General features: G+C 39.8%; 1 pseudogene; it reads right to left on the bottom strand.

The window, feature by feature from the left end:
- Nucleotides 1-7,617: 7,617 nt before the first annotated feature.
- Nucleotides 7,618-9,674, bottom strand: LOC102010130 (annotated as a pseudogene).
- Between the last annotated feature and the right edge of the window lie 4,719 nt (nucleotides 9,675-14,393).

Here is a 14,393-nt window from a genome sequence, read left to right as displayed (position 1 = left end):
GGCTCATTCTGCTGTGTATACTTTCAATGGAATTTTTTTATCTCCTGGATATCTGTTTTAATCTGTTTCATGGATTCTATTTTTTTCCTATGTTGGACATTCATAACTTCCATCATTTTCCTAAGCATCTCTATTTCTTTTAATCTGTGTCTGAAACAGTCCTTGTGCCTCCTGCCAGCTTGAATTTGCCTCTCTGATCTTTTGCCAGTTGGAACTTGGCAGCCTGATCCTGTGGCTGAGAGTCACCTGATAGAGCTGGCCTGAAGTTGTTCTGAATTTTGAGCTCAATTGACCCTTCTTTAAGATGGCTACTGTTCAATCACCCTGTTGTGGGGGACATCTGAACCCAAATAACTCACTAGCTGCTGCAATCCACTGCATCCACTGCTCTGTTCCCTGGTGCATTTCTCCATGGAGGCCTCTGAGGTCACTAGTAGTCACCATGCATCTACAGGTTTGAGGCACCCCTCCCATGCAGTGAGTCTGGGCTCAGAGAGAAAGTGCTGCCTGCTACCCCCTTCTTCTTTGTTGAAGTCTCTCCCTTCACTGTGCCAGTGGACTTTAATTCTTGCTTCAGATCCTTCCTGGGTCACAGGGACCTACTTCCCTCCTTCTCTTCCTCACATTGTTATATTCCAGTGTCTGCACACCAAATCTCAGAGAGACTTGTTCTCTGCTGCTTACCACTCCCATTTTCATATTTTTAAAAAGTCGTTCTAAAGATATATGGTGTTATTTCATAGTGGTTTTAATTTGTACTTCTGAGGCCCATAAATTTAGCCACCTTTCTTGTGCTTATTTCCCATGTACAAGTCTTCGTTGGTAAAGCGTCTGTTCAAATCTTTGACTCAATGGTAAAAATAGGTTATTTGTTTTCCTATCTTCTAGTTGGGAGAGCTCTTTGTGTATTGTTTATCAGATATAGCATTCACAAATTCTCCTAGTTGAGAGCTTCTTTCTATTTTTGTAACTTTGTCTTTTAAGAGGAAACAGTTTGAATTATACTGGAAACTTAAAAAATACTTATATGTCATGGTTTGTTGTATCTACAAAATTTTTGCCTAACTCAAAATCACAAAAATTTAATCTTATGTTATTGCCTAGAAATTTATAGTTTTAAATTCTCCATTTATGTCTATGATCTATTTTGAGTTAATTTTATATACAGCATGAAGCAAACATCTATTTAATGTTTTGAATATGGCTACTTATCACTGTTAGTTAGTGAAAAATTTATCTTCTCCCACCAAATTTCTTTGGCACTTTTGTCTCAAATCCATTCACCGTATATGAGTAGGTCTATTTCTGAACTTGATTGTGTTCCACTGCTCTGAGTATCTAGGATTTGGTCAAGCTACACTAATTTTATAGTATGTCTTAAAATCTACTGTATGAATCTTTCAACTTTGTCCTTTCTTGAAATTACTCTACTGTTAAGTTAAAACTAGAAGATAGGAAAACAAATAACTTATTTTTACCATTGAGTCAAAGACTGAACAGACATTTTACCAGAGAAGACATATACATGGGAAATAAGCATCAGTGGGTTCACGTACAAGTGAGTTCAGAGCTGATTGTGTTGTTAGGAAGTGAGGCCTGGTTGGACAGGCAAGTCACTGGGGCATGACAGAGAAGGGTGCATTTTTATTCTTGGCTCCTCCCTTCTCTCTCTGCTTCCTGCCTGCCATTGAGCAAGCATCTTTCCTCCGCCAGGTTCTTCCTTCAGGCCACTTTTGCCTTGGAAGCCAAACCAAGTTCAGTGCACTGAACCCATGGGAACTGTGAGCCAAAATAAATTGTGTCAGATATTTTGTTTCAGCAATGGGAAAGTGATACTACAGTGTGGTAAAGAGTCAGCTTACAGGGCTGACATTTACATATGTGTACCTAAAAATTACAGTAAAGGCACTCAAGATAAAGATCAACAGGAGAAAAAGCAGAGTTATCCATATCTTAGGAAATACAACATTACAAGTGGATCATTTTTTACACAAACTGACAAACTCTGCTATTTATTAGGAGAATTCATCTAGCTAGTTATTTTCCATATGTCTAATATGTTTTTTGTGCATCAATTATTCTGTTACTATCATGTTTTGGTATTTAGTTCCCCTTTTGTAGCATAAATGTTTTATCCTTTTTCTTTGTTCATATACTTTTAAGTTACATACGTAGTGGTTACCTTAAAATGACAATGAACATCTTTTTTTTTTTTTTTTTCTTTTTGAGACAGGGTCTCGCTATGCAGTTGAAGGCTGACGTTGAGCTCACTTTGTAGCCCAGGCTGGTCTTGAACTCACAAGGATCCTCCTGCCTCAACCTCCCAAGTGCTGGGATTACAGGCATGTGCCACCACGCCCAGCTATTGAACATCTTCTAATAAACTAGTTTGAGTAACACCAAATTAGGTTCTAATAGAATACACTCTGTTCTTGTATATCTTTGTCCCCCCTTGTGGTTGTACACCTTACCACTTTATACATTGAGTGCCCACTGATATGGATTTATAGTTACCATCCTGTGCATCAGGCTTTTCAATTATACAGAGAAAAATACTAGTTATACCAAAACAATAATGTTTTACCTATGTAGTTAGCTCCATCAGCATGCTTTATTTCTTTTATGACTTAGAGGTTTTGTCTAATACCCTTTCATTTTAACTTGAAGAAATTCTTGGAATTTATTCCAGGGCAGATCTACTGGTCATGCTTGATTGCTTTTTATCTGAAAGTCTTAGTTTTTTCCCTCATCTTGAAGGATGATAGTTTTACTGAAGCAGGACTTAAAGGAAAACAAGCTTTCCCAATCTTGAACTCCCCTTCCCTGAAGCTGTAATTCCTTGTTCTGTTACAAGATAAGATTTGCAACTTTGTGCCTATAAACAAGGTCTATGTACCTTCTTTCCAGGAATACAGATAAGGGTGATAACTGTGTTTTTGTAAACACTGTAAACAGAGTGGCATGACATCCTGAAATTTGCCTTCTTATAAGGCTAAATTACAAAACTGTCTGCCTTTGTTTCATGTAAAACTTGCTTACCCAGTGTCTTGGTTACTTCTCTCTCTTTGCTGAGACAAAATACCCAACACCCAGAATTAAGGAAGGAAAAGTTTATTTAGCTCACAGTTTGTGGAGGTTTTAGTCCATACTTGGCTGGCTCCAAGGCAGAGTGGCACATGGCACAGGGCAACCGTTCATGGTGGAAGAAAACAGCAAAAACAACCAGAGCAAAAGAAAAGAGTGGCAGAAAGCGGCCTCTTGCTCTCCCTTACATATGCAAAGTATCCACCCCAGGGCGAGTGTAGCACTCACACCCATAACCCCAGCATTGGATCATGGATCAATCATAAACTCTAAAAGCCCACCCCATGACTGCATGAAGGTTTGGGGGGACATCCAGACACAAATCATAACACCCAGCTACAAGTTCTGGCCAAAGACCACCCCACTCCCCCAACCAAATATATAAAACTGAAGCCCTTCCTTTGTTCTGATGCTCAGCCATTTTAAACAGGAGTCCCCACTGAGCCAGGTGTACACTTAATAAACCCCTCCTGTTTCCCATTGGTCTGTCTTGGATTGTGCAACATTACCAGATACAGAATTCTTAGTAAGTTATTTCAGTATTTAAATATGTCATTCTACTTCCTGAGCTTCTGAGATGTGCATTTTCACATCCATACTCAGGCTTGAGCATTTACAACCATTATTTCTTCAAATATTTTTTTCTTTTGATTCTCTTCCTCTTCTTAAATTTCTGGTGCCTATGTTGATATGTTTGATGATGTTGCTCTATTTCCTCAGGCTATCCTCTTCTTTTTTTCATTATGTGTTCTTATCTGCTCTACAAAGTCAATAATTTAGAGACGTGCATGTATATAGCACATTTTAATTTTTTTCATCCCTTTCCCCATTTCTTGATCCCCTTCCTGTTTGAGAAAAATCTACCACCCTGTTTTCTATTACCCAGCTTTGTTTTCCTCTTTATTTATACTTTGGGTTTCTCATATCACATAAGAGAAATCATGTGATATTTAAGCTTGACAGTGTTTATTTTACATATCATCTCAAGGTGCACCTACTTTCCTCCAAATGACTCAAATTTATCTTTCTTTATGGCAAAGTAGAACTCCTTTTTGTGTAAATACATTTTCTTTATCCGTTCATCTGTTCATGGGCATGTAGGCTGTTTCCAAGATTCAGCTATTGAATTGTGCTGCTATGAATATGGGTATACATGTATCACTGTCATATAATTTCTATATCTTTCAGAAAGATACCTAAAAGGGAAATAGTTGGGTCAAATGGAATTTCTAGTTTTAGACTTTTGAGGCATTTCCATACTGATGCCCACGGTGGTCGTACTAGTTTACACTCCCACCAACAGTGCAGAAGGAGTTCTCCTTCCCCACAGCCTCTCCAGCATTTGTTATTATTTGACTTCTTGATAATGGCCATTCTTTCTGGGGAAAGATGGACACCCAGTGCTGTTTTAATTTGTGTTTCTCTAATGGCCAGCAATGTTGAGCATTACTTCATGTATTTATTGGCCATTTGTACTTCTTCTTCTGTGAAGTGTCTGTTATTTCACTTGCTCATTTCTTGATTGGGTCTTTTATTTTGCAGTGATCTAATCTTTTTTTAGTTCTCTATATATTCTAGAGGAATAGGTAGCAAAAGTTTTCCCATTTTGTTGGTTTTATTTTCGCTCTGTTGGTTGTTTCTTCTGCTGTGCAGGAGCTTTTTAATTCCCATGACCTCATCTGTGGATTCACAAAACTATTTCCTGTTGAACCAAGGTTTTGTTCAGAAAATCCTTCCCTATGCCTATGACTTCAAGAGTTTCACCTATTTTACCTTCCAGCAGTTTAAATGTTTCTGTTTGAACATTTAGTTTTTTTATCCATTTTGATTTTAATTTAGAACATAGTGAGAGACATGGGTCTAGATTCAATCTTCTGCATATGGATAGCCAGTTTCCCCAGTACCATTTATTAAAGAAGCTATCTTTCCTCTGTTGTATGTTTCTGGTCCTTTTGTCAAAGATCAAATAGTTGAGTGTACTCAGGGTTGTTTCTGCATCCTCTATTTTGTTTCATTGATCCTCCTGTCTTTGTGCCAGTACCATGCTGTTTTTATCACTGTAACTTTGTAATATATCTTCAAGGCCTAAACTGTGGTTCCTCCTTCTTTGTTCTTCTTGTCCAGGATTACTTTTGTTATTCTGGGACTGTTTTGGTTCCATATGAATTTCCATATGATTTTTTTCTACAGTTCTGTGAAGAATGCTGTTGGAAGTTTCATTTAGATTGCATTAAATCTATATATTTTGGCATAATTCTGTATTAAGGTTAAAAATGTCTTTGAAAAATTTTTGATATTGTTTCAAATTCATAGACTAATTGTCTAAAAATTGATATCTTTATAATGCAATGCTTTTATTTTTTTATTTTTTCTTTTTTGCAATGCTTTTAATTTAAGAACATAATGTGGAGCTCTTTATGGGGCTCTGGAGTGCAGCATTTGGGATACATTCTCCTTCCTACCTTCCTAGCTGGCCTATGAACAGAACCTCATAGTACAAAAAATGGGGAGGGGATGCCCTTCAGAGCAGGCAGATCAACTACCTAAAGCTCCTGAGGAAATAGTGCATAGCCTCTGGCTGTTGGCCAGTGCTGAGAGCAACACAGAATCTTTTTGTCTTTCTTCTCACTTTCTACTTCCTAGCATTTGAGAGTTGCTTTTTCTGTTTCAGGAAGGTCTTCCTTTTTGGTAAATGTTGACTTGTAGCCTGGATTAATTCCAGGGAGGATGTAGATGAGCACAGGGAGTAATTATCCCATTAGCTGTGTATTCTGTAGCAAGGTTTTTGCTGCGCTCCATCCTCATCGTCCTCAAACTCAGCTTTTGACATCAGGTTGAGGAAGAGAAGGAATGATCAATAAATTCTGTATTTTGAATCATAGTTTTTTCCACTCAATCCTCCCACCTCTCTGAACCCCAGACTCAATGAAGTCATATTGTGAAATCTTCTCAAATATGCATTCCAGTGGGTATCTCAATTCCGTAAACTTTTGTCTGCAGAAGTATGATTTTTACTGTTTAGAAGTAATGTTTACGTGTCACTATGAATCCAGCCTTGATTACCACACCATTATGGGTTCTTTTGCTCATGTTTAGTGAGGATTAACAAATCTCTAAATATTTCTGGAGTACAGAGTGTAAGTTGTGGTGTTTATTCAAAATGAGTATATAATGCAATAACAGAGGTGAGGCCTAGACAAAGATATGTGTGGGGCAAGGAAAAATATCCTCTATGATCTTAAATACCAAGATCTCCATCGCATCATAATATCCCTTCTAAAATGAAACTATAGACCAAAGGAAGACGTAGAGTTTATAGGTTGCCTCAAGCATCCTTTTGTACTGGGATGAATTTCTTTGGAGATTAATGTACCCTATAGTGATAAGCTTGTTCTTGAGTGTTTGGCACATGACAATTAAGTGAGAAAATGGTTTGAGAGAAATGCAAGATCATTAGATTTTTGAAAATCGAAGCTTCCTAGCTGGCCTATGAATAGAACCTCATAGTACAGAAAATGGGGAAGGGATGGACTTTCAGTAGCTTTCAGTAGCAGAAGAACTACATAAGGCATGAACAAGTGGATGGACATGGATAAACAAAGCATGTATGAATCACAGAGATATATTTCTGAATGAAAGATACAGACTGAAAAGGTTATATACATAGTTTTTGCATTATGTGACATTCTGGAAAAGGCAAAGCTCTAGGGATGTAGAATCTGTCAATGGTTGCAGGAGTTAGCAACAGGAGGAACACTTGTCTTTAAAGGGGCACCCTTGGAGAACTGTTTGAGGCAATAGAACTATTTTGTACTGAATCATGATAGTTACATAAATCTAGATGTGTTAAAACTTATAAAATTGTATACCCCAAAATGGGTCAAATAACAACAACATTTAAAAATAAAATGACCAAATACCTCTAAGGAAATGTTTCAGACCATGACAGCCCCAGTCACTAGTAATTGTATAAACTGGGACAAATTAATCTTTGTGTGACTCAATCTCCTCATCTTGTAAAATAGGAATATTTTTACTATCATCTCATGTGGTTGCATGAGTTAGGATAACACAGAAATGCTCCTTAACATATTGAAGTATTCGATAAGTTCCAGCATATTTTGAATTCAATATTATAGACAATAGGATCATTGCAGTGAGATTGGTGACACTTGTTGTCATATATGGCTCCAGTTGGCATGGGTAATTCCAGACATATTGTGGTGACTGGTAAGCTGTATTTCTGGACCTACCCTTAAAAATACATCCAAATGTCATAATCACACTGGGTCAATAAACTATTTCACCTGGACCTCAGTATATTTTAATCTATATAAAAGGGTCATAGAATTAGCCCCTACTGTATGTAAAAAAAATTAATGGTACTATCACGTAGGAGCACTCATTAACCTCCTATTTAAAAATGGGGTCATGATCAATATCACTAATTAGAAGAGTTGTGGATAAGTTTCATGTCTATCTAGGCCTCACTGTTCTTGATCCTCTCAGTTCTAAAATTTTCAATTTCTAGAATCATGACAAAACTAATCTTCTAATAATTAGTTTCTGTATGGCTTGTTTCATGTCATGATTCCTCAGGCTGTAAATGAAAGGATTGACCAGACATGTCACCATTATGAAAATGACAGTGTCTACTGTATCCTGAATTGAGTAGGAGGATGAAGGGCACATGTAGATCCCTAAGATTGCCCCATAGAAGGAGACCACAATGAGGTGAGACCCACAGGTGGGCAGGGCTTTCCTTATTCCCTGCAAAGATGGAAACTTTAGGACATTAGATGTAGACATATGACACAGTAACACAACTAAATGGTGTAATAGAATTCAATCCACATGTAATTGATGCCATCAATTCATTGCTAAAGGTGTCAGAACAAGACAGTTTTATAACTGTATAGAGATCACAGAAGAAGTGGTGCACAGTATTGTTGGAACAAAAGTTGAGTTGAACTATGAGCAGAGTGTGGAGGAGGGTATGCAGGTTTGTAATGACCCAAGAGACGGCCACCAGGAGGACACAGAGTTTGGGCCTCATGATTATGGTGTAGTGGAGTGGGCTACAGATGGCCACATAACGGTCGCAGGCCATCACACTCAGGAGGAACCCGTCCATGTTGATGAAAGTGATGAAGAAGTAGATCTGTGTCATGCACTGGGTGTAAGAGATGGACTTGCTCCCCACCACGTGATTCACCAGCATCTTGGGGACTGTGGTTGATGAGAAGCAGATGTCAACACTGGAGAGGTTGGCCAAGAAGAAGTACATGGGCGTGTGGAGATGAGGGTCACAGCTGATGGCCGAGATGATGATCAGGTTGCCGATGATGGTGACCAGGTACATGCACAGGAACAGCCCGCAGAGCACCTCTTCCTGCTCTGACTGGCCAGACAGTCCCAGGAGGAGGAATTCTGTGGTTCTTGTCTGGTTGATTCTGTCCACGTCTATGAAGGAGATAAATGTGTTTTAAAATAAAGATTTAATTAAGTGAGCTTCACCTATTGCTTAAAAATTGCAGTTGTTTTCAGAGATGGAAATCAAACCTGTGCTTCAATCACAATAGGCAATAGCTCTTCTACAGAGCTACATCCCCATCACCTAGAAATTATAATTTTAAGAACAGTAGATCAAGTTTTATTTCTTAGTTAATACAATTTGAAATATAAAATTACATGAAATTGATATGATCTGTCATCATTTGAACAAAATTTTTATGGTGATGTTTTTACCATTGTTTTTAGTTAAGTCATATTAGATAATCATAAGCAGTTCATTTCACTGCAATGAAGAGCTGATTGGTTTTTGCAGTATATAATTATATTTGATTACACATGCTTAATTCATATTTCACTAACATTTATTGAATATCTAGTATATACAAAGCATTTTTGCATATGCTATTTCTTTTATCCCTTGAACAATGAGTTGTACTTTTTGTAGAAGTAAACAAAAAGAGGATTCAGATGATCCTGAGACTCCGAGTTTAAATTAGGTTCCCTGACTCGTGGAATCCATACACTTAGCAGTCCAAATATAGGAACAAAGCCCTTTTCTTTAAATTCCTCCAAGGAGCTGAGGATATAGCTCAGTGGCACAAGCACCTGTTTGGCAAGTGCAAGGTCCTGAGTTCAATTCCTGGTATCAAATAAATAAATAAATAAATACCTCCAGGGTTTTACCTCCAGGTTTTCATGAGCTAAGACCTACCGATTAACCAAGTGCCAGGTACTATCCTCCTACTTCACATGTACTTTCTCAGTTCATGTGTGTTAAAACCTGCGAGTTTGAATACCTAGCTTCAAGGGGAGCCCAGTGGGTGCTAGGAGGATGAATATAATGAAAGCATGACACATGCATGCATAGAAATGTCACAGTGAAACCCATTAACTTGTATAACTAATATGCATTAATAATTATAATTTTAAAAGGTAAATAACTAACTTTAGCAAAAGGAAAAACTGAAAGCAAAGACATTTTGTAGTTTATTCAAGGTCATAAATTCTTTTACCTGGGAAATTTTTTTTTCTACAACTCAAATCTATTCCAGGTCACTCTTACCTTTCTCCAGCATGTTGCTACCTTTAGGCTTGAAGGATCTTTTAGGATTTGAAACTTGTTTATTCTCCACCTTGTAACAATATAGTGTCAAGTTGCCTCCTTAGCTTGGGGGAGCTGAGCATGCTAAGGCAGTTGCTGCACACAGGATTCTACTCAGAGGCTTCTTTTCTCCCTTATGCTACCCAAAATAAGAAAATCAGTTAGTTACGTACTCAGTATTGTATTTAGAAGGGGAAAGAGAGATTTCTAGAGAGCAAGACTGTGGGGTGTGTCTGAATGATAATCCTAGCATCAAGAAATCAATCCAGACAGGAAGAGTCAGCTATGACACGGTGGTTGCAATACCCTTGGGTGAATGCAGAGTATTTGCATAGGAGAGATGAGTAGAAACAGCATTCCTGGTAGGAGCAAACGACTGAAGTAAATAACAGGAGGAAGGGGGAAGAGAGGTTAACTGGTTTGACTGGCTGAAGCAGAGGGTACCATAGGCAGCGCTTTCGGAGCTAGGCTGTAGGATGCACATAATATTTTCACCATAATAATATGGGAATGGTGAAGTATCTTAGCATTTTAAGAGATAAATTAGTAAAAATTAGCACAAAATTGCTGAGATCAGGAGAGATTTTCTAGTGGATTGTATCTCAGATTAAAGAGTAATCTCAGTCCTAGGCTGGAGCTAGGTCTATTGATAGAAGGCGGTCCGGAGGAAGGTGCTCAGTGTGAGATGCGGGAGTCAGGGGGAGGCGCTACATGGGGGAAACCCACAACAGTGTCTGTGTAGCCCATTTCACCCTTCGGATGTAAGGGGTTGGATTCCTGAGACTGAAGCCCTGTCTCCCTCCATGTCTCGCAGCATATACAAGTAATCTGGTCCTAATGGCAGACTGTTCTCTGTATAATGGAAATGATAGCAAAAGGTGAAAGAAATACTACAGCGTGGCTGTGGGTTTTTTCTGTTATCTGTAAGCTGTGGATAAGGTGAAACACACAGGGAAATTTGCTCTCAATATCCAGAACTCTGAGTCAAGAGAGCTGTATTAAGGTTGGCCGCTTCCTCTGAACATTTGATGAGATAATCCCACCAGGTCCAAAGCCAACGTCATCTCCCCTATCCTCACATCAATACAGTAAGAGCTCCGAAATGTGCAAGAGCAGCATGCAGAACAGTCTATCCCATCATCATACCCCACTAGACGAGGGTGTCCTGGTCCCTAGCTCTGCGGGAGAAGAGGTCCAAGAACTCCCTACAAAGATGGGAGATGCCTGCTATTAGCCATCACCAGTGTGTGAGTGTTCCACGTGCTGGGTGGGTCCTGCAGCTAATTGCGACATCTTGGCAACCTCCAAGGCAGAAGCCATACTTGCTAGGAGAAGGGATACCGTCCATAAGGCTGCAGCATAAACTCCAGTTGATGGGGCTCTTTTGGAGGGTTAGGTCAACTGAGTGAGAACTGGATCTCCCTCCTCTGAGACCCTCACAGAGAACTGGTTCCTGGAGAGTGATCTGTGAGAAACCCAAAGACACAAGCCCAGAAGGGAGTCAGCTTTTCTACTCCTGCCACGGTGAAGTCAGTGGTGGCCAGAAAGTCTGCAAACAGCAGCAAAGGAGGGACAGCTTCCTTTAGTAGCCAAGGAGAGCTCAAGGAGAGAGCCTCCTGGATTTGTGCTCCAACTACTCAGAAAGAGTAGTTCTCAAAGAGGAACAGGGACAAGGTACATAGGATCACAACCATGTCATACACCACACCAAGAAATGCCGGAGAAGACCTTACAATTTTAGAGTGTTTCTCACTGATGAATAAATGTTTTACATAAGGCACCATTGCTAAAAGTGGTGGAATCTAGCTAGGGTGTTTTTGTAAGATCTGCCAATCAGAGGTCGGTTACACAAAAATAAAATACTATCATTTCATGATTTAAATTCCTACTAATTGCGACTTCCCAACTAATAATCCGCCTTCTCCATTGCATACCTTTCTATTTCTATGGTAGAAATATATTTGCTGTATTCTGCAAATACAGTAGAATAGAAGGCGGTCCACAGGAAGGTGCTCAGTGTGAGATGCGGGAGTCAGGGGGAGGCGCTACATGGGGGAAATATCTCAGTCACACAGTATTAAATTCCTCATACTTTGATTAGATATTCACCTGCATCCTCTAGATTTTAATACTTAGTTTTCCCTGCAGCTTCCTATAGCAACAGAGTGCTCCAAGCGGTCCCCTTGGCAGTAACATTTAGTTTATGCATCTTAAATGCTTTGGTGTCTGCTCTCATGCATTAATCTTTTGTGAGTCTTCGAAGCATGGGACTGGGTAAGACACTGGACATATCTGCCTCCCTCAGTGTTTATGTCTCTGAATCTTAAAATACAGCCACTTTGTCCCTGGGTCCAAGTTCAGCCAGTTCCCCTCTGAGGGCTCAGCATAGCACCCAAGCACCCCTGAGATGCATTTATTATGTACTCATAGACCACAGTGTATGGACACAGGAAAGAAACTGGCACAAAGCTGGAGACTGGGGCAAATCAGGTGGATCTCAGGTGCCTGGTAGGTAGTGTCTCCTTTGGGGTGGCGGAAAGGGTGGCTCTTGTCTCCGAGCTTCTGGCCAAGCTTTTTAGGCGCCTGCTCTCACTGGTCCTAGATCCAACAATCTCACTACCTACTTTTCTATTCCATCCTGGAAATGCGCTGGCTGTACTCTGTGAGGGTCAGCAGCACATCCTCAAAGGGAAGAGACAGGAGACAGTCTCCTCCAGAGCTTGGTTAGATGCAGAGGGACTAGCAGGTCTCCTTTTCCAAATGTCACTGTCTGTGTCCCTGTGACACTGTTGCGTCGATGTGACACAGTCTTTGGTTGCAGCTAACTGTGCCCTCACGCACTTTCCCAGCCCTTCTTACCTGGCTCTGTCTGGTTTTTCAGTCACTTCCCATCTTCGATGGCTGCTTCGCAGACCCTAGATGATGAGAAAGTCACAGCTTCGGCCGAAGGCTCAGGGGCCTTTCCTCCCTAGAGGAGAGCACTTAGAGGGAGACGCCGGCTCCCTGGCTCCAGCTTGGATGACTGGGAACACACTAGTGGATCCTCCATCCCTGGAGATTGCAGTGTCCCTGAAGATCAGAGCAAGTTGGGGCCCCCGGGGTGGATTCCCCATGGCTCCTGTTAGCGGCACTCATGCTGAATATTCTTGTTCCTGTGCTCCCTGGGGACGAGGGGGCTCCACTTAGTGCACAGACTTATTGTTTGTTACTGGACACTCAACTTTATCTCTCCGTTTGTCATCTTATGTGAATATTTATGAATAAAAGTTTATTTTGGGGCCAGCTGTGGTGGTGCATGCCATGCGTTCAAGGCCAGCCTGGACTACGCAGTGAGACCCTGTCTCAAAAAAGTAATTAGTTAATTAATTAAAAATTTTAAAAGTTTATTTTGGGGCCGAGATCTGGAAAGGACACAATAACTTAGTCTCATGGTGCCATCACCTGGCCATACTGTAATTAACAAAACCTCCCAAGATTCTGTGAGCCAAATCAGTCTCTGTCTTCTCTGTGTTACCCCAGGACTCAAAGGGGCCCCAGCAAAGGATGGGCTCCCGGTTGTGGAACATTCTTCGTGGAGGCTGTCAAATCCCAGCTTTCACTCCCAACAGGTTGCTGAGATTCTGGTCCCCAGAACAGTTTCCTCCTGGAAAAAATGACAGTGACATTTCCTCAGCAAGCACACAATCTGAGGATTGCAAAATTAATGTGAAATCAATATGAAAAAGATGAGGCAACAGAATGTAATCAAGAATGCAATAAACAAAAGGAGAAGCAAAGCACAGGAAGTCCCTGAATCAGGAACATTCGAGTTGCAAACTTTCACAGGCATCCCATATAAGATTCACTTTGTCAGCTTATGAATGAATCTGGCTTATGAGTGAATCTGACTTACAAACAGTTCTCCCAGGACTGTACATAAGGGACTGTAATACAATTACAGGACTATTAAAACATTCAAAAGATTAAGGAACTGTGTGGCTAAAAACAGAAGTAGTAATTTAGAGGAAAGACTCAAAATAGGAACTATTAATTCAATGGCAAAAGATAAAACAAAACAGAATAGATAAGAGTACAGACAATGTTATCAATATAAGGAATTGTTCTTGAGATAAAAAATGTAAGAAATACAGTAGAAAACATGCCCGAACTAATAACATAACATTTTCTTGGATAAAAGGAACAATTCAACTTCCTTTGGACTATTTTTAAAATTATTTTCTTAATTGAGATATTATGTACTTGTACCAAATTCCCACAATGAATGTAATCATTATGTACTATAAACATGTACTAATACAAATTTTAAAATATTTTCTTCAGAGTTGGTTTCTTTGTTTCCTCCTTTTTGGCCAATAAATTTGGTGGGATGGGGTAGGGGAATGTATTATCTAAATGGTTATTTTATGTGGCAACCTGACTAGCCACAGATATTTGGTCAAGCTTTATTCTGGGTGTGTCTCTGAAGGTGTTTTTCAATGAAATTAATATTTTAAAATTTTTTAATTGATACCTAAAAGTTGGACATACTGATGAGGCACATTATGAGGCCCTGCCTCCTGCTAGCTGTGGTTTCTCCCTTAAACTCTATGGATGGTTGCCCCCAGAGAGTAGAACAATCAATCAAACACTTGACCAAGATTTGATGAGCATCCAAGGCACATTGGACACTCTCCTAGATCAGATTAACTCCCTC

This window comes from Chinchilla lanigera, unplaced genomic scaffold (assembly GCF_000276665.1).
Source record: "Chinchilla lanigera isolate Chin_1 unplaced genomic scaffold, ChiLan1.0 scaffold00007, whole genome shotgun sequence".
Classification (NCBI taxonomy): Eukaryota; Metazoa; Chordata; class Mammalia; order Rodentia; family Chinchillidae; genus Chinchilla; species Chinchilla lanigera.
This window is presented reverse-complemented; position numbering and strand designations above follow the sequence as displayed.